At 36.0% G+C, this 23603-nt stretch overlaps 1 protein-coding gene across 3 annotated transcripts in view; it reads left to right on the top strand.

Annotated features, from left to right (window-relative positions):
- LOC141429184 (uncharacterized) overlaps positions 1–23603 on the top strand; it is a 140894-nt gene that overhangs the window by 35185 nt on the left and 82106 nt on the right. For all 3 annotated transcript variants that reach the window (XM_074089443.1, XM_074089441.1, XM_074089442.1), the window contains one exon: positions 21205–21276. The gene's annotated coding sequence lies outside the window, so the exon portion shown is untranslated. The remainder of the gene's footprint in view (positions 1–21204; positions 21277–23603) is intronic.

The raw sequence follows: 23603 nt of genomic DNA, 5'->3' as shown, positions 1-23603 counted from the left end.
ACAAATGCTCGTGAAAGAACAATGTACAGATACGTTAAATTTAATATTATTGGCGGTATCTGCATCTTTAGTGGCAATGTGTGGGTTTAGCTTACGATTTGCGTGATCAAAGATACAGTTAAAAGCTTGATAATATGCGATTATTGGTGTTAAAATAAACACTTGGATTGATAAAATTGAAATTATGTGAATTACACCCTGTTTATTTTTATTGTTGTATTTTCTTGTTGGTTGTCTTGTAGAAGTAGAATTTTGGTTAGACGAACAATTTACAGTATAACTAGAATGTTAATGTCACTCGGGAATTGTCGGTTTTCATCGTTTTCTTAAAACTTCGATTGAGACAGAAAAAAACATTTTTAGTTTCGAATTTCGAACGACATTGGCAAACTATACAGGGTGTAACATTCATATCGGTCAGTATGGGAAAGTCTGAAACTATAAGATATACGAAGATCTGTTCTTAGGAACCATGTCTTCAATTTTAATAAGAATTCCCCGGTTATTTTGAAAAACAAAACATACATTATTTCTATTTCGATATCGGTAGTGCAGGTCATAAGCAATAAATGTTACTATGAAGTACGATATTTAGAATGAATAAAATGCATTGTATTTCATATTATTTAATAATGTAATTTTTATTTTTTAAAACATCTGGGTTTGATTCCCGAGCTGAGTACAAGCTTTTGAAAATGAATGGATGCAGTTTTTCTTGTTATGAAAATCGATGACATGGTTCCTAAGAACGGATCTTCATATGTATTATAGTTTCAGACTTTCCCATACTGACCGATATGAATGTTACACCCTGTATAGTTTAAGTTGAACTAGCCTGAAAATAATATTTTTTTTTTGTGAGAAAGAAAAATGTGTCACTGTGTTTTATATAACTAACCCAAAATATGCTTGTGCTTTGACCTATGTTACTCGTCTTTCATGCAGAAGTACGTAAATTCAAGTCCAGATTCGTATTTAAGATTTTTCCGAAATTATGTGCAATTTCTTCGGTGAAGTTATCGTGAGGAAGCTAGTTTACATCTGCGCTGCAATTTAATGATGTGCATGGAGTTCCAAATCTACTCTAGGTCCGTATGGGAATTACACACTCACACCAGCCAGATATTATGATAGAGGTCAGCCAGTGATAAGGAACGTACAGTCTTCAAAAATTGTGATCGAATTTAAATAACTAAATAGGATACTATTATTTGGAGAGCTTTACTACTTCCTTATGGTGTTACACATTTGTTTAAATTTATTGTTTAGCTCTTAATTAAGTACTAAACGCGCTAATGAACACATTAGCTGGCTTATTATTAAGTAATACATAGTGTAATAAACAGACATAGTAAACTTTTAATCGCTCTCGCTTAAGTGTAAAGGGTTACGAGTAGATAGACTTACGCGGCGTTCGTTTACTTGTGTCGTTGTTTAGAATTGTTCAAAAATTTTGAACATGAAACTACCGTGAGACTCACTCATATTAAATATATTGACCCCGATAACTCACGTCTAAAATTGAGTTTAGCTCGACATGTTTCGGGCTAATCCGTAGCCCTTCGTCTTCGGAGCAACGCGACTCAGCGGCTGCTGCAACACGCGCACTGCGCGCCGCCGCTCTGCTCGCGCGACTACCCGACGAAACTGACACCGGCACACAACTACCCCCGATTTCATCAACATTTTCATTACAACTGTCAAATGTAGGGTAGCACACAACACTAACAGTAACAGTAGAAGTTGTGTGCCGGTGTCAGTTCACGTGTTGCAGCAGCAGTTGAGTCGCGTTGCTCCGAAGACTTTCAAAAATTTGTTAATTTTTTATCCTAAATTATTATTTAATTTTCATTATTAAAAATATATACCTACAATAAAGTCATCTATATAAAATCTACTTAAATGTAGTAAGTAAAATAATTATAAATAAATGTTTTAATCATTTACAATCAATAAAAAACTCATTTTTCTTCAATTTCATTAACTCCGTTTGTGTTGATATTTTTCTATACAGCAACATCGCATGTTTTTGTATGAAATTTACCTACTTATCATTCTTATTACCTTCTGAATTCTCAAATTCATAACGACTGTAACGTTCTTACAATTGAAATCCGAATTATACCAGCAAAAATCTACAGTTATCTTTTATTCCGCATCCCGAAGAAACAAGAATACAGAAGTTTATGGATTTACAGTCGTAGCGTTACGTAAACCAACGTAACGTAACATTACTCTAACATCTGGTAGCATGATGAACTGTGTGTTGCTCTGAGGATAAACTCTGGTTGAGTTCCATTCCAGTTTGTGTGCTTTAATGTGTGTTCTTGCAGGGTGGAGGAGCATGAACTCATATGTGTTGCATAGACGGTGCTATCGTAAGGTCGCGGGTGAGCAAAGTAGTGGTTTATAGAGGTAGTTCAAGAAGAGATAATATAAATCATAAATAAATGATTAAAACAAACACTGTAAATAAACTCTACGTCCTCAAGTTATACGAAAATGATACCAAACTTCCCATAGTAGCCAGCTATAAATGTTTAGATTTTTTTTAAATAATGTAGTTAAGTGGTTGAGAAATAAATGCGGCAAAGCTCATACTTGCAGCTCAATAAAAAAATAAACGTTCGAGCAAATAAGCCCATAACTAATCAGAAGCGATGGTACGACGAACTATTTGTCTGATGCACAAAAGAATTCCTTCTTGATTGACGTCTATCACAACTATATGGGCATCTAGCCTGATTGGAATAGGCCAGCCGAGCTAGAAGTCATAATTACAGAATTTATAGTTCTACCTAGAATTCCTAAGTATCATCTTTAGATCTCGAGTCGGTAACAAATGTCGATCCGTTGCAGTACTTTAAATCAGAACATAACATTAAAATGGATGCTAAATAACATCTCGATAATTCTGAGGCCGTGATTTAAGTATTTATGGGTTCTAGAAAATAATATTGACGGCTATAACTAAGTCCATGGTCCAACAAGACTAGACTGCGCTTAAACTCAGCTGGCTATGTTCTACGTAGTATTCTCAATTAAACTAATTGGCAATCCAGCAAGGGGGTCTCCTGATGGTAAGAGATCACACACACACACACACACACACACACACACACACAAATATCACGCCTGTATTCCCAAATGGGGTAGGCAGAGCACACGAAACTTTATCGCTTCGGAGCCACTTTTAGCAAGTAAGAGATAAACACCTGCAACACCAGGGGATTGCAGATGCGTTGCCAACCTAGAGGCCTAAGATGGGATACATCAAGTGCCAGTAATTTTACCGGCTGTCTTACTCTCTACGCCGGAACACAACAGTGCAAGCACTGCTGCTTCACGGCTGGATTAGCGAGCAGGATCGTGGTAACAATCCGGGCGGACCTTGCACAAGGTCCTACCACCTGCAAACTTAACTAGCAAACTAGCAAAAAATACTTTTACCTGGCAAAAAATAAAAAAAGTGTATAGGTAATCAAAGGCGGTAACTTAACATTTTTTCTCTCCCTTTCCCCAAAACTACACCCGCGCCGAGCCGGGACGCGTCACTAGTTATATATAGATATTAAAAATAAAAACCTTCCTCATGAATCACTCTATCTATTATTGAAAACTGCATCAAAATCCGTAGCGTGGCTTAAAAGATCTAACCATAAGTCCATACATACATATAAAGGAAGGGACGGTGGGGTGCGACTTTGTTTTTATAATAAGTATTTGCAAATTTTTTGTAATGATAAAAATCAAAGACGTATATGAATAACAAAAATTTCTACATTACATATGTCTAGGTAAAATCGTCAATCAGTTCTTAACCACTATTCTGCCCTACGAACTTCTGCTCTTTCAATTTAGATGCACACATTCATGGACTAAAACCAAAACCTTGCTGTGAAGACGACCACATACACCTGTGGAGAAGTACCCAGATTTGTTTAAGTTCATCGGCATACATTATTTTTGGTAGCGCAAAACATACAATGGTTTAAACGTACCGCAACCTTAGGCACCTGACATATTTAGCGAGACAAAACAAAGCACATTGTCCTGAAATATTTATTTATAATACATTTCGTATTAATTTCAAAACTCATAATGTATTCACGTAGTTAAAGAAGAAAGACAGGACTTTTCACTCTAGCGTCACTAATAAATCCATTTTGTGAAATGAAACGATTAAATAAACACTAAAGATATCAATGAAGTTATCTCCTTTCGCGGTGACCATAACACCAGAGGCTAGAATCATAAAATGTGTATTTTCCTGATTGCGCAGACCGATGTTATTTATTCTTGGAAGCAATAAGTGCGGTGGCTCTTGAGTATCGCAGGACTGATGGCTGCGCATGAGTGGATTTCAAAAGATAATCAGAACGAGCCAATACGGAAGTATCGCGTAGGGCCAGCACAGGGCTTGCAAGGGTTGTCTTTCACGAATAACTATTTAAATTATCAAGCAAGCAGTTGGAAGCAACTAATATGTCCTTGTTCGTTGGTCAAGTATTCTTTGTACTGCGAACGTGTTGGCCTAGCCGGTTTTTTATTTGATTTACATTCAGTGCTGAGACTACCATGTTCTGGTAGTTTGTTCCATGTCTTGACCACACATAAGAAATGTCTGAAAATATTGCTGAATGATTTATATCGAGAAAACTCGACGTTAAAGAAATTTATTTTAAAAGTAAAATGGACTAAAAAGTAAACTAAAATTTTCCTTTTTTAACCCTTACCTACCTTAACCATTTATTTAGTGTATTCAATTGCATGTTATTAAAGCTAAATTACAGTTTGGTAATACATAAGTACATGTAACTTTATACCGAAGTTAACACATTTGCTAACGTTTAAATATACCAACTAATGGTAACTATGCAAGTGAAATTTTAGAAATAAAGCTCTACATTCATAACCATAAAATTAGATTGTGGTTAAGTGTAAATGTTAGTGACTGGCTGGAACAAAGCCCCTTTATTGTCTATGTTTATGTTTCCTAATCTCAATTTGCTGCAGTCCAACCGACAGAGAAAGAAGAGATCAGTGATTGCTCTCTTCTTCGACTTCGGGCTTTTAACATGTTCTCGTTCGTAATTCTTAATTTACCGACATTGTATCTTAAGGATGGTTAATACGTATATCATTTAGACAGGAATGGAAAAATAAATTTATGGGTTTTAACAATAATCTATACTAATATTATAAAGAAGAAAGATTTGGATTTTTGGGATTTTTATATTTTTGGATGTTTGTTACGAATTGACTTAAAAACTACTGGCCCGATTTAAAAAAATCTTTCACTATTAGAATGCTAAATTATTCCAAAGTGCCATAAGTTATATTTATTACCAGAAAAAATTAGGGTTCCGTACAAAAACTTCAATAATGTGCCTCAAAGTGTAAAAAAATGCCTTAAACATCTTTCATCGCATGCGCTGTGGAAAACTATTGATGATAGAACAAAAAAATGTTCTACAATATTAAATAATATATCAGTATCTCCAAAACACTTCGCGTTACCATATGTCCAACTATTGTAGTTATGTCACTACAACTACTTTTTTACATTTCAAAAGTTGACTGTTATGCCTACTAAAATCAGACCATGTTATCCATAGCTTTGTGTGAATCTTTATCCAGATAAATAATTTCATATTCAAGATGGTTTCAATACCTGTACATTACTGTCACTAGGCTGTATCTCATGAAACGTGATACCTAGACAGTTGAATTTTTCACAGATGATGTATTTCTGTTGCCGCTATAACAACAAATACTAAAAACAGAATAAAATAAATAATTAAGGGGTGCAATGCTCTTTACGGCAACAGGTGGTTGCTTGAAATATTCACAGAATATTAATTTGTATTTTCATTTACTTTAAAAATAAATAATTAAATTAAAATATAATGTATAAAAGGGGGCCTCAGTGCGGGAAACGTACCTACGGAAACCTTCGTGCGGGAGTCCGACTCGCACTAGGCCGGTTTTATTTTTATTTTGCCCGTGCGAAGCCGGGGCGCGTCGCTAGTATATAATATGCGTCTTGCGCTTTTAGCTTGGGTGACGTCTATATTCCTTCCACTATTGGTTATTAATTGTGTAGCCATAGCCTTTTATATGATGTACGCACAACATCATAAAGTCGTCAACGTAGCTACCATGCAGTTCAGTACGAAAACGCCATCACCGACTTATTAGCTTGTAACCGGGGCGCGTGGGTTTGCTGTATAATTTAATTTATTGCAACCATTATGCGACAGTTTTTTTGCTGTTCGAAGCGCGTGGCGGAACGAAGCATACTGTCTCTATTAGTCAATTTTATAAGGGGTTTAACCGATACGTGTTTTGCGTTGGCGTGTTTGAGATTAATTGCTGCATTGATTGTTGTTGTGATGTTGTTGCATATTCATACACTGTGTATTAGAATTAATTCCGAATATTTCACCAAGTGTATCTTTGACAGAATTCACTAGTTCTAAGTTGTTCCACAAACCAACCATTTTTAAATTGAATTAGACTCATTATTATTTCTATTGCACTGTCTTTGTTGTTCCGTTTCCACTTATGACAGTTATTCTAATAAAGAAAAGTTAAAACAACTGTCACGTTTGTCGGCAAACTAGCAGGAATAGAAGGCAAATCTAGTTCCAATGCATATTCTATCGAGTTTTTTACGATGAACGGACATACTGGATTCCGACACGCTAGCTTACGTGTGATGGCATAGTTACGTTTGTCTAACCAGGGCTTGTCTCTAGTTAGTGTCTGTTATTAAAATCTGGTGACAAAAAAAGGTTAATTGAATCGTTAAATGTTATGAACTTTTATAATTTAAGCAATGACTTTGATTTTTGGCTTAATGTTTCTTTTGTTTTCAGTATGTTGTTATTTAAGATACGTGAATTAACGTGGATTATGTACCACATACGACATGTTGCATGATCGTGTATCTTTTTTCTTCAAATCGTATTATGATACTCATCGGTTACGGAACAGAGATACGATAAGCTAAGTGATATAAATTCAAATATAGACCCACCCCAATAGGTTGAGTCTAATTATATTGATCTGAATCTCTTTACCACGTTAGGTTTATTGTCATTACTACGGCTACAACCATCGAAACCTATTTGCGGGAATAAGTCAATCAGCCTTAATTTTTTTAATAATATTTTTTACAAGAGTCCTACTATGAAGAAGTTTGCTTTTGCACCAACGCATAATTATTATAAGGCTAGCTCCTTCATCACGTGATGCAATAAAATATCTGCATCTGTGGTAAGAACATTACGAAAATAAAAGGAAAAGAATAGATGCGAAACCGGTGCGACCTACAAATGCCTCTTCTATTTTCATTTCGTACAAAAGTGTTTGGAAATTGAAACTTCAAATCGCATAAATACCCATAGCATTAAATTTGACCTGAGGCTTTTTTGAAATTCTTACTTTTTGTGAAAGTACTGTCTGGTCGTTACAATCCGCAGAATTTTTAAACTTATCCATTATGAGTGTGATATTTCTATTCATCGTTGTGGGATAATTGTAACATTCTATGGCGCTATTATTATAATTGACCTTGCCTGGCAGACTTGGGTCACATAGAGAATCCAGATTATATCGTCCAGTAGTTGAGCAAGGCTAAACACACCTATGTAGAGATTTAAACTAGACGTTTCGCTAAAGATGACGTCTTTGACGCGCTACACTTAAACATCGTTTAATTGTATAGAAACTTTGTCAACCTCAATTAATTCTTCACGTGACGTCATTAATGACGAATTTGGCTAAGGTCGTGTACCCTAACTGCGAGAATTAGCATCCACAGTTATGCTTTACTCACGTTTCTCGGTCTCCGGCTTGCTTATAAAAATAATTCATTCACTCCATACCACGTGTTGTATGTACTACTAGTCACCCGCTTCCCGCTCACTCATTATGTTTATGAATGTCGTATCATTACCATGGGTCATATCATAGGTTCCTATTTCCTATAATTAGGTATCTTTCAGCTCGCACTAATATTTTGTATCAGTAAGCGGCTCTAAGTTTACGTGATTTTTTATCACGCACTTAGTATAATTGTACCCTTGTTAACGGTTCTGTCGCGCATGGACAGTAATTTTATGTCCTTCTCGCATGCCTTTGGGTCCTCTAGAGGTACTATTTGTCTTAACGAGATTTGCATTTCATTACGGTGATGGGGCAACAGATCGATGTTGATAAATGTTGGAGAGGGTAATTGATTTTCATTTTTAGGGCTCCGGAGCCAAAATGGCAAAAACGGAACCCTTATAGTTTCGCCATGTCTGTCTGTCTGTCTATCTGTCTGTGTCCGTCCGTCCGCGGCTTTGCTCATCGACTATCAATGCTAGAAAGCTGAAATTTTGCACGGATATATATGTAAACTATGCCGACAAAATAGTACAATAATTTTTTTTATTGGTACCTCCCATAGACGTAAAGTGGGGGAGATTTTTTTGTGATGAGATTTTAGGAAACTCTTGGCTACGTCAGTTCGTGGGAATATTTTTATACAAAGTCACGAATCTAACTTTCAATCTATCTAATCTTCATCGAGCATCTAATTGTTAGTACTTATACACATGCAAACACTCAACGGAAAATATTTGCCGGACGCCATACAACGTCCATTTACCTTTTGATTCAACAATTTTATGTTTACTAAACATTACATGCAAAAACACACGTTGTTCGTGCATTTAATTGAGTTACGATTACTTAATAAGCAGTAATCGGGTACCTTATCTGACTAATCAAAGCATGCTTTTTAAATTGCTTGCTTAAATAAAGAGTTCCTGTAGGTAAAAAATGTTAATGACATTGAACTTTTATGTGGGGAATATATTTATTTATAACAATAAGCAATAAAACACAATACATTAAACATTTAAAAATATGACTATGTACAAAAAATATATAACCTAGACTAACCTATAAATAAAAAAATCCTCCTAGGTCACCGTCACTGTTCATTGTGCCCAGAAGGCTGGCAGCATTCCCGCGTTGTATCGCAAGGCGAATCCTTTGCCCAAAATAGCCCACTTTTATGTTGTAGTGAACCATTTTATGACAATGCCTGTGACAGTATATAGTCGCTTAACTATCGCAAACTGAATGACGGGCGTCGTTTATCAATACGCGCACAGAGTTTCATGGCACGATGCACGCAGTTGTTGTCAATTACAAGGCCGGGCGGGGCGGGCGATCAGACGCGGCGGCCATACTGAAATTTTGTTCTGGAAGCGCTTCGAGATGTCGTTTGGGTGTTCGAGAGTGGTTTTCTGTTTTAAAGAGATAATAATTGATTAATAGATATTTATTAATTGCGACTAGCAGAATACCTATTTAGACCAGATACAAACGAAACGAAACTTCTTATAATATAAAAACAATATTAACCCCGTTATCATCGGCTGGAAGACATTCATCGTTGATCGCAGCTTGCCTACCCTTTCAACGCTAACTTGCCACCTGCATCTGTCGGTTGCCCGTACGATGTCTCACCACCTACTAGGAGGTTAATATTTCTTCTCGAACGACTTTCTGTTCTTCGAGTGACGTGTCTGATAATTGACATGTTCTGATTATGTCTACAATGTTGCCATGTAAACACAAATTTCCGGGATTCCTTACAATCCGTATGATTAAAACCGGACCTTAACAAGCCGTCTGCCCTGAAATGGACTTTCAAATATTCAGTTTCCCTTCGTTATAATGTAAGTGAAGTCAATCGAATATCGAAGCGACATTTGAAATGGTAATGGGTTTTCTACTATGACGTTTATTTCTAGGTCTCCTGTTTCCGATATTAGTTTACTTTAGTACCTAGTTGGTAAGTTAAAATCACTCGATGTAATTTATGAATAATCCCGAATGCTTCAGGTAAAGGTTCTGTTAGCGTGACACGTCTGGTGACGTTTTTTAGGGTTCCATACCTCAAAAGGAAAAAACGGAACCCTTATAGGATCACTTTTTGTCCGTCTGTCTGTCTGTCTGTCAAGACCCTTTTTCTCGGGAACGCGTAAAGGTATCAAGCTGAAATTTATATCAAATACTGAGGTCTACTGTCCCTTGAAGCTGTGAAAAAATCCAACTTCTAAGCTAACGCAATCAAAAGATGCAGCCGTGCAAATTTCCGCAAATTTTCTAAACTCGCAAGGGAATCAAAACCTACAGGGTACTTCCCGTGAACTCAGAATCTTGAAATTTGGTATGAACGTAGCTATTATAACACAACTAACTAGAAAAGTCTGAAAATCTTGATTTTTTATGTCTGTCAGTAAATATCAATGACCAATATAATCTGACTGCCTCTGGCTCTGCATACACTGGATGTAATAAAATCACTCGGAAAAAGCGAGAAATATCTTCAAGACCCGATTCCCGTTTACTTACATACCTATAAATGTGTACGGAACCCTTTGGTGTTCATGCAGCTCTTTCACACTGTAATAACACACACAAATTGCATAAACCCAACTACCACCACGCACGCTGACGTAGGTATGAAAAGTAAAGTACGGTCAAGGAGTTTAATTCATTGGCCACCATGGAACCATTTCACAGTAAACGTCATAGTGACATCGCATCAATTAACAAGGAAAGTCGTTATGACTTTTCCTTGGAATGGGTTCCATGGTAGCCTATGAACTGACTCCTTGACTGTACATACAGAAGATTGACTTCTGAACTATCTGTGTTTTGTGACCATGGATAACAAAATTAAATCACATTGTCATGTCCTATCTTTTAGTTGTATGCTCGATAGACAAGACGCCCCTGATTATTGACAGGACACGTTCACATCGTAAATTTTACATTAAACACTGTGACAGATGCCTCTATGGATGCGATACGTCGTCCCATCTTTTTATGCGATGTATCGTGTTATACTAGTATCTTAGTAAGGAGATCTCTGATTTATTAGTAGACATGTAACACTCGAAGGCGGCAAGAAAAAGTGGTTTAAAACTAATAGATTGACAGGATGATAGTTTTAATATACTTACCTATTCAATTAAAATGATAAATGTGGACACCGCGCCGGATAAGAAAATGCGGAAAAGTGCCTATCAAAGTGATACCTTTGCAATCTAATAGTGTTATTGCGGCTTGATTGGCTGAAATAAATGTAGTGGAAATGTCTGTCTTTTGAAGTTCTTTTTCTTATCAAGGGACTAGCTTTTGCCCGCGGCTTCGCCCGCGTGGAATTCGGTTATCGCGCGCTGTTCCCTCGGGAAATGTACATTTTTCCGGGATAAAAAGTAGCCTGTGTCACTCTCTGGCCCATAAACTATCTCTATGCCAAAAATCACGTCATTCCGTCGCTCCGTTTCGACGTGAAAGATGGACAAACATATACATAAACATACAAACACACGCACTTTTGCATTTATAATATTAAGTATGGATTTTATTCATGTGTTGCAAAGGATGCGTTTTTAGTAATGTTAAAGCAATTTTTGTGAACATTGATTACTTATTCTGATTTTATCTTCGTTAGATGTGTAACTAAAAAAAATATATAATTTTTTGACGTAGCATTTCAAGGTAAACTCGGCGTATTAGCTCTTAAAGCAAACAATTAAACTAAAAATTAATTAATAAAAATTATTGTATGGCCACCCTATTCTACATGACAAGCTCTGTAGTTTAAAATACCTACTCAAATTTACAGATTCTTCTTCCGTAGGTACAATTGCTTAATTTAGAAGTACAGAGTATGAAATAATATTTCTGTACACCACTAAGGAGTCACACTGTACAGTACTTTGAAAAAACCTCTGAAGAGTCAAAGCTACGCTCCTAGAATCGAACTTGGCTCCTCAAGATTCCATCTTCAATGTATGGTTACTATAAACTTAGTACTTAGCGAATAATTTGTCGCTAAAAAAAAGCGAGAAAAAAAATCCGATAGTGGTTTACTTATTTACACATCACATCATAGATTCGTAGGAGGGTACATTATGTACCCTCCTACGAAACTATGATGTAATTTGTACCTATATGCTAAGTCAACATGATCACAACAATCTCAAGTTTCATAAGCCGTCAATACATACAAAGTAGGATAGCGGGATGTAATATATTTTTTAAATATACGAGCAAGCACGATCTAGCTTAGAACGCTGGCACATGAAGGAATGCGAACGGCATAGAAAACCTATATAGACAAATAACCTATGAAAACAAAGTATGGACTATAAGTCTATTGCATAAGGCTTTTGACAAGTGCAAAGTTACCATGGTTCTTCTTTACCACAGGATGCGTACACAGTAAAGTTAGCCCCGGGCTACAAGAGCGCCTCCTGTAATTTCTATCTGCCGCTTAATGCCAGCCTATACCCACCTTTACAGCCTTTTGTCTGTTAAAATGATTACTCTTTCATTTGTTTAAGTGGAGCAAGTTTTGTTGGTAAGTAAGACATTTATGTCTCATTTGTAGTTTTTAGAGTCCCGTACCCGAAGGGTGACAAGGATAATAAGGTACCGTCTGTCCGTCTGTCGCACATGGTTAGGTATATCTTAAGAACCGTAATAGACAAATGAACGCACATGGTTAAGGTATACATTTTTAAAAAAACAGAAAACTACAAATAAATATACTAAAATGTATAAGATTTCATAATTGCAAGATACAGTAAATAAGACCGGGGGGGTGCAAGAAATAAACATTGATTGTTTTCTGTAAACAGAAATACTATGCGTGACAAAAAGAAAACGGTAAATCGTGAGAAAATAATCGTCGATTAAGCGTGAGTCGGTCGGTGTAAAACTGCCAAAGCGAAATGACATTATTTTCAAACTGAATGACAAAACTATGATAATTCGATTGAGTCGGTCTCATAATTTGTCATGTGATTAGTGATTTATTATATTTTTGTCTCAGTCTGTACGAAACCCCCAGTGCGCGACTGCGACTCGCACTACGCCAGCTTTTTAAATGTTAACCCACTTAGGTAACGCACGTCATTTAATGTGCAGAAGGCAAAAACATTCTAGGTTTTTGCTAACGACGTAAAATGACAAAGTTGGGATCAAGTGGTAAGTATTACAAATGTGTCTGTGTAGATTTTAACCGAGATGAAAAATTATCTGGAACTGAACTATATGTTATTTGATATTTGCTATTTGATAGTTTCGATCGAAGTCAAATAGATAGAGTCAAAGGCACATTCAAACGACCACTATAAAGGAGCAACTGACAGATATTGACAGTTTTAGAATTAAGTGTATACAAGGTTTTAATAGATGACAGAAAACCTAAGACACCCCAAAAATATTTTTTTCATTTGAAGCTAGTTGACTGCATTTATTTTTGAATACCTTCATTATTTCAAAAAATATTAATGTGTTTTGCTAAGCCAGTAATTCTACTTGATTTAAGTTGATGTTACTCTACACTCTTAATTTGCTTCGACGTTTTTAGAAGAAAATCGAACTGACAGCAAAAAACCAGTACCTATTAAATTGTTTATATAGTATGTAACCTCGCTAAAAAAATTATAATTAGAGCTAGTGCATGTTGAATTTGTCCAGTCTATAGTTACAAATTCAATAGACTGGGCACAATAAAAAAAGGGATTTAAAAACACAAACACAACCTGATTTAAAACATAGTTTAATCGATTTTATTCTCGATTCTGAGCAAACTACTTTTTGGTTTTCAGTTGTTTAATTAATACCTTGTATAATTTACACCATGAAGTTTACGTATAAACTTTAATCATTCCGTTCGAACTAGGACAACTTTTTTTAGTAAAGTTTCTCTTTTAATGGTCCCTTGACGAAAGATTAGACCGCGTACTCGTATGTTTCTTTGCGATAGAGTTTAAAGTTAGGTTGAGAAGTAAAGCATTGCAGTATGTTAACTATAAATTACAACCTGTAGATAAATAAATCACCATAATTATGAGATATCCTGTCAATGCCTCAATTATATTTTAAGGCAAATATTTTGTATTACCTATGCAGAAATTAACAGTACACCGTCTTGACAGAAGAAAGGCGTGGTAATACATTTTCGCAGTGACCACAACACGTAGGATAATGCAAATATGGTTTGTGAACTAACTTTTTATGCAGAATATAAAAGCCTTACTATAACGTGTGGTTAGTCTGCAGGTGTGTGTTCGAATCTTAAGAAGATTTTAATCACTGGAATTTCAGGATGAAAATATTGTCTTAAGTCTATGAGTGGTTTTGCAGTGCATCCGATTCGAACTGAAAGCTTGTCGTTCGTGACTGAAATAATATGCATATTAGGTACAGTCGAGTTCATAAACTTGTGAGCAAAAATTTGATCAAAAATATCTGAACACGCTTGCTGTTAACGATAGAGTCGTGCTCAGATATTTTTGATCAAATGTTTTCTCACAATTTTATGAACTCGACTGTACTGTGCCAGCCAACTAAGCGCCAGCAGTTGTTCCTGCGCTCCTATTTTTAGTCGAATGGTAAGGTGTTCCATGCCTTTAGTGAGGAAAGGATAATATCCTAAATAAATGCCATTTTTTTAAATCTTTACTAAAATGTACTATTTCTTTTTGTTTATTATTTGCATAGAATCAACACAGAGACATGTATCTTAGTTTCGCAGTGCTTTGTTTTTTATTGTGAAAATTATTCAAATAGATAAACAAATATGGGTTGCATTTTTGGCTGGCGTGGCATTTCTATTCTTTACCGACTGTATTAGTTATAATTCTGTGCTTGGCACACTGCTTGATTTATCGTCAAACGGGTATCTATGCAACGATCGAGTATCGGCTAAACTAAATGACTTAATCTACCGATAAATATGCAGGTGAAAAACTGTTCGGAAGCAATCATAACATTCCGTTCAAATAGAGTTAACTGTTCGCTGTTTACTACTTTTTTATTATAGCCAATGGTTATGGAAATCTGTGTTATGTTTAATTGGTGGAAAATATTTGAATAATAAGTGGGTGTTGGAACATAATTTAATAATCCAAAGGGCGTGAAGAGCGATCAAAAGCGCATTGTACTAAAAATATATGTGCTCAGAAGTTTTGATGGGCAAAAAAACACTTATTACGGGCTGGTGGACCTGAATACGCATTTCAATTATCTATAATAATCAAAGTCAGGCTTTTTTTTACTTTTTAGCCCGCGAAGAACAGTATTTTTTCCACTAAGTCTTGAGTTACAGTGTAGCTCACCAACTATTAGGTACAGCCAATGAAAATGTTCATGGCACGTAACAGCACGTGGGATCGGAGAAGCACATATTGCGTGCTCTCTTTCGCTTTTGAACCTTTTGGGGTTATTGTTAAGTGTAAAGGAGTGTGCTAATACGCTATTTCATTCCCATGTTTTATTGTTTGTTTATTTGTACAAAAATTTATTGTACAAAAAGGAAATACAAAAAAGACCGACCAAGAGCGTGTCGGACACGCCCGAAATAGGGTTCCGTAGTCATTACGAAAAAAATAAGTAATATTTTTCTAAGGATTTCGTATTTTGTACGGAATATTCCAAGTTTAGGTATATTTTATACCTTAGGCTGCTATTTACTCTTAAACTATCAATAATTCTTAAGAAAACTTAACCGTTATACTTTTCCTTGTAAGTTTGATATACTTACTAGCACCCTGAATCCAATTCGCTCGATTTCAATGAAAATTTGAATTTTAAAAATAAACTAAAATAACTTTAAAAAAAACACTGAATCGAAAAATCGTTATAGAAACCCCCTAATGGTTTTAAAAGACCTATCGAATGATATCACACACTACAAGATTGGATGAGAAAAAAAAATCACCCCCACTTTACGTCTATGGGAGGTACTCTAAAAAAAATTTTTTTTAATTTTTTATTGTACCATTTTGGTAAACTTATATCACTTATAAGTACTCAAATTAGATCCACGGCCAAAGGCGCAGAAATAAAACACGCGACCACAAGAATATTAATTTCCTATCAACTTATTTTTTAAAAATGAAACATAAAATAGAGTCACTAGCACCAATATCTGACACAACAAACCGTGCATAAATATCTGATACGACTCTATTTCTAGGGCCGGAAGGACATGCCAGATATTTTTGTACGCTCCGCTGTGACAGATGCAGATGTGGTGATTGTACCTACCTTCAATTTTTTTACAGAAGTATGTTAAATTTACATTATTCATTAGATTATTAGCCTAGGATATTGAGGGGCTGTTTCACCATCCATTGATTAGTGCTAAGTGACGGTTAAATGTGATGTCTATTCGAACAAAACAAATAGAAACGGCATTACACCTAACCGCCAGTTAACACTAATCAATGGATGGTGAAACAGCCCCTGAGTGAGTTAAGTAGACAGTGTTTCAACCTTTGATAAAAAGTAGGCATTGGGCATCGTGTATGCATAATTTAGTACCATCTTGATATACTAATGTAATTTTAATTATTTAGCAAGCAGGTCATGATGGCAATAGGCAAGAACTGTTTCACCACTCACCGATAAATTTTATATGACAGATATCTGTTACATAAAATTCATGAATGAGTGGTAATTTGGACCTACGGATTACAATTATAGAGAACGGCAAGTAACAGTAATAATAAATAATAAATAAATAATTATCATGGGACACTTGACACCAATTGACCTAGTCCCAAACTAAGCAAAGCTTGTACTATGGATACTAGGCAACGGATAAACGTACTTATATAGATAAATACATACTTAAATACATATTGAACATGCATGACCCGAGAACAAACATTCGTATTACTCATACAAATATCTGCCCCGGCCGGGAATCGAACCCGGAACCTCAAGCTTCGTAGTCAGGTTCCCTGACCACTTGGCCATCCAGTCGACTTAATTAATATTGAAATGCTACAAAGATTTCAGAATAAAACGTCTCAACGTTGTTCTCAAACAATGCTGAACATACCCTTTTACATAAGCAACAAGCTAATAACACTTGGACTTAAATATCAGCGCAATCAAGAAGGAAAGGTAGGTGGTAGGACCTTGTGCAAGGTCCGCCTGGACTGCTATCACCATCTTGCTCGCTAATCCTGCCGTGAAGCAGCAGTGCTTGCACTATTGTGTTTCGGCGTGGAGAGTAAGACAGCCGGTGAAATTACGGGCACGTGAGGTATCCCATCTTGGGCCTCTAGGTTGGCAACGCGTCTGCATTACCCCTGGTGTTGCAGATGTTTATGGGTGCTGGTGATCTCTTACTATCAGGAGACCCACTTGCTCGTTTGCCATCCAGTTGAATAAAAAAAAAAGGAAATTGTAAAATATAGCAAATCGTATCAGGCCAGATTTAAAACCACATTAATCAATTGGCAACCAAACTGAAAGGCACAGAAAGCGTGCACTACAACAGACTGAAGAAGCACAATGTCCCTGCTCTACCAAGCAGGTTCAATGACAGGACTTGAAGGGATGGTCAGTGGAGTATTTCTCAGTTGATGACAGAGACAAGAAAAGACAGAGGAGTGGCTTATTGTGTTGAGTTCACTGATTGCCACATTGCAGAAAGAAGAAAGGAAAAAAAATAGTGGTGAACCCGGCCAGTTTGAGTGAAGTTTATAATCCGCACTGTGCCCGCTTGGAAATTACGGTCCAAGTCCTCTCATCCTGAGAGTTGGCCTGTGTCCAACAAGTGTACAAAAGCTTTATCATATTTGTGATATGTCACGTATGTCACGTAAAAATCTAGGAAATCCGATAGAAATCAGTTGTTACAGCGCTACGGCACTGTTTAGTAACTGTAATGAATGTAAAGCCGAGTTAAGACTTGCAAGAAAAATCGTGCAAGTTGCATTACATTGCGAGGCCGTAAAGCCAACGAGTTTTCAGTGTCAATCGAGCGCCGCAATGTAATGCAAACTGCACGATTTTGGTTGCAAGTCTAAACTCGGCTTAATGATTATGAACTGGTACATAACCTATTAGAAAACAGTCCCATGCGACCATGTTCTTGCGACATATTCAAATAGTTGTATGGAGTGTCTAGTGCGTTTTTTTACCTCGTTCTCAGTACAGTCCCGTCGATTAGCATGTAAAGTCGCTTGTCTAAATTACGAATGAATGATTGATGTTCGACTGCGCAAGCGTCTCACGGATTTCCTGTAGAAACACTCGGCGAAAGTGAAAAAGAAGCTCAGACTTTCTTGCGCCGGTAATTGTTTTCAAACTTTTTATTTATTTATTACTGATTGTTTTGAAATAACCTTTTTGACATTTTAGATGCAATTGTCTTGGCATTTCGCTTCGTAATTTAAGTAAGAGCGCATGCAAATGTTTGTATTAGAGATTAGAAATTAAAATAATTTGTCAGTTTTGTAATTTAGAAAAGAGCGACTATGCAGGGTTGGGCAGATTAAGTATCTAAGTTTTGTATCAGTATTGTACTTAAATATTACGTTTTTTTTACATACCTGTGTTTTTTAAATTGAGTATTTATTCATCTTTATTTTTTCTACATATCAGCTTGGTATATCTTTCCTTTTCATTTGTTTTCGTTGTTAACTTACACAAGCAAAAGATCCGACCGTGCGAAGCTAAAACATTTAGATATCAATGTAAAGTTTATATCGCGGACCATCAAGCGACTCAAAGAAACATGATCTTCACGAATTAGGCCAAAACCTGGTCGAAAACTATCAGTACGCGTCAAAAAACATGATAAAAATCGTTCGTGAGCGTAGTAGGCGAAATCCTGCCCAAAGTACAAGTCAACTCGCTAAAGATTTGAAAATATCCCGACGATCAATGAGTCGTATATTACGACATGATCTTGGATTGAAGACCTACAAAAAACAAAAAAATCACGGATTACCAGGTGCCCCGAAAAAAAGCATTTGCTTACATCCATTGTTTTAATTGGCAACAACAAAATGGTAAAATAACGTTTAGGGGTGGATTAAAACCGTTTTTATAAAAAGGATAGTGTTTGTTTGATTTTCTCAACTAATCCATACCAATATCATAAATGCGAAAGTGTGTGTGTTTGTATGCTTGTCCGTCTTCGAAACCGAACGACTGATCGACGTGATTTTCGGCATAGAGATAGTTTATGGGCCAGAGAGTGACATAGACTACTTTTTATCCCGGAAAAATGCACAGTTCCCGAGGGAACAGCGCGTGATAACCGAATTCCACGCGGGCGGAGCCGCGGAAAAAAGCTAGTGTGCTATAAAAATAACTTTGACTAACATGGTACTAACATTTCTACAAGATATGCCTACTTAAGTGTAAACTATCCTATCACGAATATCACGATAAGATCCGATGCGAAATTTCTAACCACACATTGTTAGTAATTTCCCTCGTTAAAGTGCTAGTGAGATTTATACGGTAATATCGAAACAAGCCAGGTAATGATTTAGATCGCCTTAAGTGATCAAAATGGTGAGGATGCTATTAAAATGAAAACCTATAGGGTGTTTCCGTTGACACAGTCAGGGTCATACCTACTATAGCCTGATCGTAAAATGTCTAATGATGTAATCGTAAAACTACTGGTCCACAAATAATGACTTTGTTTTTCATGGAAATATTATTTTATGCTTAAAATTTGTGCAGAATTTTCAGTGTGCGAACAAACTTGGACGGTTTTTAAATTAGAAAATATAGATATACAGGCAAAATTTAGCGAAGAAAAAAAATGATTCGGTTAAAAATTGTATATAATATAGTGATTGAAAAAAAAAACTATATTTCCGTCTTATTCTAAAACGCTTTTCTCTAGGCAGTAGGTACAGTGCTACTTGCGTGTGACATTACACACTAGTAAGTCCTTCTCTCTCTAATCTTGGATTCCAAACCTTTCTAACTTTGTTATATGTACGTGAAGGTAGCTTAAAGATGTTTTTCCATTCGTCAACATGATTTGTCAAGTTAATATTGAAAAAAAAAAATTTACTACCAAATAATACTACTAAGTACTACTACTTACTATTTCTGGTGTACAATAAATAGTCTTTGTATTGTATTGTATTGTAATAATACTAGTTAAATACTGTATTTTTTGTGAGTAAAAGCACATGCAACTCGGTATACCTATCTACCAAATTGATACACATTACACGCGTGAACAGTTCGGTCAGAAACCTTTTAATTTACTTATTTATTAATTAAAATATTGCCTGTTGAAGTACCTAGTTGAGTTGCTGTCAAAACATGATTAGAAAGTGACGTTGATAGTGATGCCATGTTAAGTAACTTAAACCATTAATCGATGGGTGAAATAAAAGGAGTAAGAATCGATTGTAACTCGATTGATTTGCATTCTAGTTAAATTTGCCGCAGCAGGTTGTAAGGCGTTTAAAATGCATCCGGGACCATTTTAGTAAGAGGTTGGGGTTTGATTTAACACTTCAGAAATGATTTTCAGAATTTGTTTGATTGTGTTTCACATTTTCCAAGCATTGATCGATGTTCTATGTGTAGGTACCACGTCAAAGGTAACTAGATTTACAATACAATACAAATATGCTTGCACACCACAAATCAGTACAAAAAATCTATATACACATAAATTCAGGGTAGAAAATAGGAGGTCTTATCGCTTAAAAGCGACCTCTTCCAGACAATCATTACATTCATCTTAAGATTATGTTAAAGTCTTAGGTAACCGTAGGCCGACATAAAAACAAAAGAAAGAACAAACAAAAAAAACATTAGTATCAAAATAAATACAAATGATATAATATATAAATACATACATACAATACTTATACAATACATGCCTGCTAATAACATAAAAAAGCTATAAAAATTGTCAAAAGGCCAAAATGTAAGAAAAGGATATGAAATTTATACCAGTCGAGCGTAGCATTCAGCTTAAGATCAGCAGGGCTACTACGAAACTCGAAACTCGAAGTTCGTGTCGTGCGGTCCCTCTGACACTTATACTAAGGGAATGCACAACACGAACTTCGAGTTTCGAGTTTTGTAGTAGCCCTGCAGACACACGACAGTTCTTTTCTTTAATTCCGTGCTTCCTATGAAGACCAATTTAACTAGAGATTTTTATTCCTAATAAAGTAGCACATTTCGAGTTATATTAGTCTTCACAGGAGGCACAGATCTTACCTGCTTAAAACAAACGCCGTTCACATGCACCGGGACTTGCCTGGGATCTGATTGGTCGAATTATTCGCCTTCTAATGGGCTATTGTTAACTAGAATTATCTGTTTCAGATCGAGAGATACTCTGATTGAGAAGCGTGTGCACTTCACCCACTTTACATCGAATCGCGGATTTGAGAGCTGGTAAGTAAGAATACGTAGGATAATAAAGTTGCTTACTTAGTTTTAAGTAGTTTGTATTATAGGTAACTACATGGTAGGGTAGGTGTAGGATATGGTTACCTGCAAAAAGCAAGTGGACCATTTGCTGCAAGGCTGGCAACGTATATGGGCGACGGTAATCACTTAACATCAGGTGAACCGTCTGATCATTTGTCTGCTGTTACATAAAAAAGTAGGTGGTAGAATTTTGTGTAAGATGAGTCTGTATCGCCATCAGTATCCTAATCTTGCTACTAAGCACCGGTACTTGCATTAGTGAGATTTGGCTTAGAGGTTACGCCTTTCAGGGAGTTCTCGGTTCCCAGAAGTAATTACTGGCATACATAGGTTTATCTTAGCCTTCTTTTCTTATGGTGTGAAAAATTGTGCTTTATTCAGCTCTGTCCGGGAAATGTGGGGCTCGTCCATAAGGGAGATACCCAATAAACAACACAAAAGTTCTCTCGTGGCCATTGTGGGACGCATGAAATGATATCGCGACGCCTACTGGCCTCCCTGGGATGGGGCTCTTCAAGTCGATACTGTGCAATGCAGGTTCAGCTGCCCTCTCTCTTCCCGTCGGATTATATTATAGAGGATTACCCCTCGTACTCACCAAAGTGGCACATATTCAAAAATATGGAAAACTCCACGTATACCGGGTGTGGTTTAGAAAATGATTATCTTTATTTTTAATACACTTTAAAGTTTATTCGCAGCAGCAATGTAAAGCAAAATGTTTAATGTTTGTAGTATGGCAGGCGACTTTAGTTGGGTTCTAGGATGGCGTACATTGATATGATAGCAGTATTTAATTGGTATGAAAAGGGAAAAATCTAAAGACTCCATTATTTTTAAAAGTTGCTGAACTAATGTTTGACAAGTACGATGTGTTTTAATTATGTGCTCGTATTACAGCAAATACAAAAAATGCATGCATTAACAAAATAAAATTCTGCAAGGAAATACACATGATAACAACTCAGTTACTACCTCTAGTTCTATAACCACGCACTAGTAATTCGATTAGCTTAGGCAAACTACTGACATAAATGGAGATGGAAAAAAAACGCTAAGCTTTTAATGCGGCAATTTAAAAGTTGTTATCTTTGACCATTAAAATGGTCATTTCATGCTTAAGACATTTCTTTAAAAGTTTTACTTATATGATTTTTAAAATCGTACTGGCCATCTTACGCATTTCTAATCAAAAGGATTTAATTTTACGCTTCTGTTATGGATGATATTCGAGTATACGCAGATTAAAAAAATATAAACCAGGAATAATGATGGTTGTCATTTTTTTAAGTTGAATTAAATGAAGTTAAACATATTTTACGAGATGTACATACTTGGATCGTGTTTATCTAATGGAATTATAATTATTATTATATTTAATGGAATCTGCTCCCATCCTCTGTATTTACAGATAAATAGAACCTAAGGCTCTTCAAGGCTAGAAGCTCATTGAAAGTATATATTTTTTTAATTTATTTCCAGCTAATCGGAGATTTGTAATCTAGCTAATGTCTTTGCAAGTTAGACCAGATGTAGTCGAGAATTATATTATTTTATAGGCATTGGTTACAGGCGCCAAGACCGCATGTCCAGATGAATTATTATACTACTTGGACTTAGATTGGACGACATATGTCAGGATTAAATAAAATTAAATATTTGATTGCATCTCTGGATATGCTAATGAACTGATAAATGGATACAGAACTTGTATGATAAATTGTAACTAATGTAAGATTTCATTGAAGTCACTAACCGGCGGAAGTACGTTACTTAATTTAACGTTGACTATATCTGCATTTTTATGACAAAGTTTTACATATTATTATCTACTCTGAAAAACTTGGTAATAACCTTATAATTAACTTCAATATAAATGAGTCTTATATTCAAATATGCTCAGAGTTGCTACAGCATCGAATCAGAAATGAAGAGATTTGTAGAAGAACGAGCGTCTTCGATGTACCCAAAAGAATTGCCTAGCTCGTTAAAGAACGAAGAACAGTTCTGTTTGGGCCAAAAAGTTCTCGAACGGAGGCAAGCGCAGCGTAGGACGTCCACCAATGAGTTGGACGGATGACCTGGTTAAAGCCGCGGTCACGGAGGATGCAAGCCGCTTCCAACCGAAGCAACTGAGGTCTATTGGGGAGGCCTATATCCAACAGTGAACGTCCTATTGATATGAACTTTATTTAATAAAAATAGTTAAGTACCTACATTACGAGTAGCATTAACGCACTACATCGTGAAGAAACACGTAGAGCTAAGCTTGATATTATTTTATACCACTT

The sequence above is a fragment of the Choristoneura fumiferana genome, chromosome 6, assembly GCF_025370935.1.
Source record: "Choristoneura fumiferana chromosome 6, NRCan_CFum_1, whole genome shotgun sequence".
NCBI lineage: Eukaryota > Metazoa > Arthropoda > Insecta > Lepidoptera > Tortricidae > Choristoneura > Choristoneura fumiferana.
Note: the sequence above shows the minus strand (reverse complement) of the source record. Positions and strands in the feature narration are given on the sequence as shown.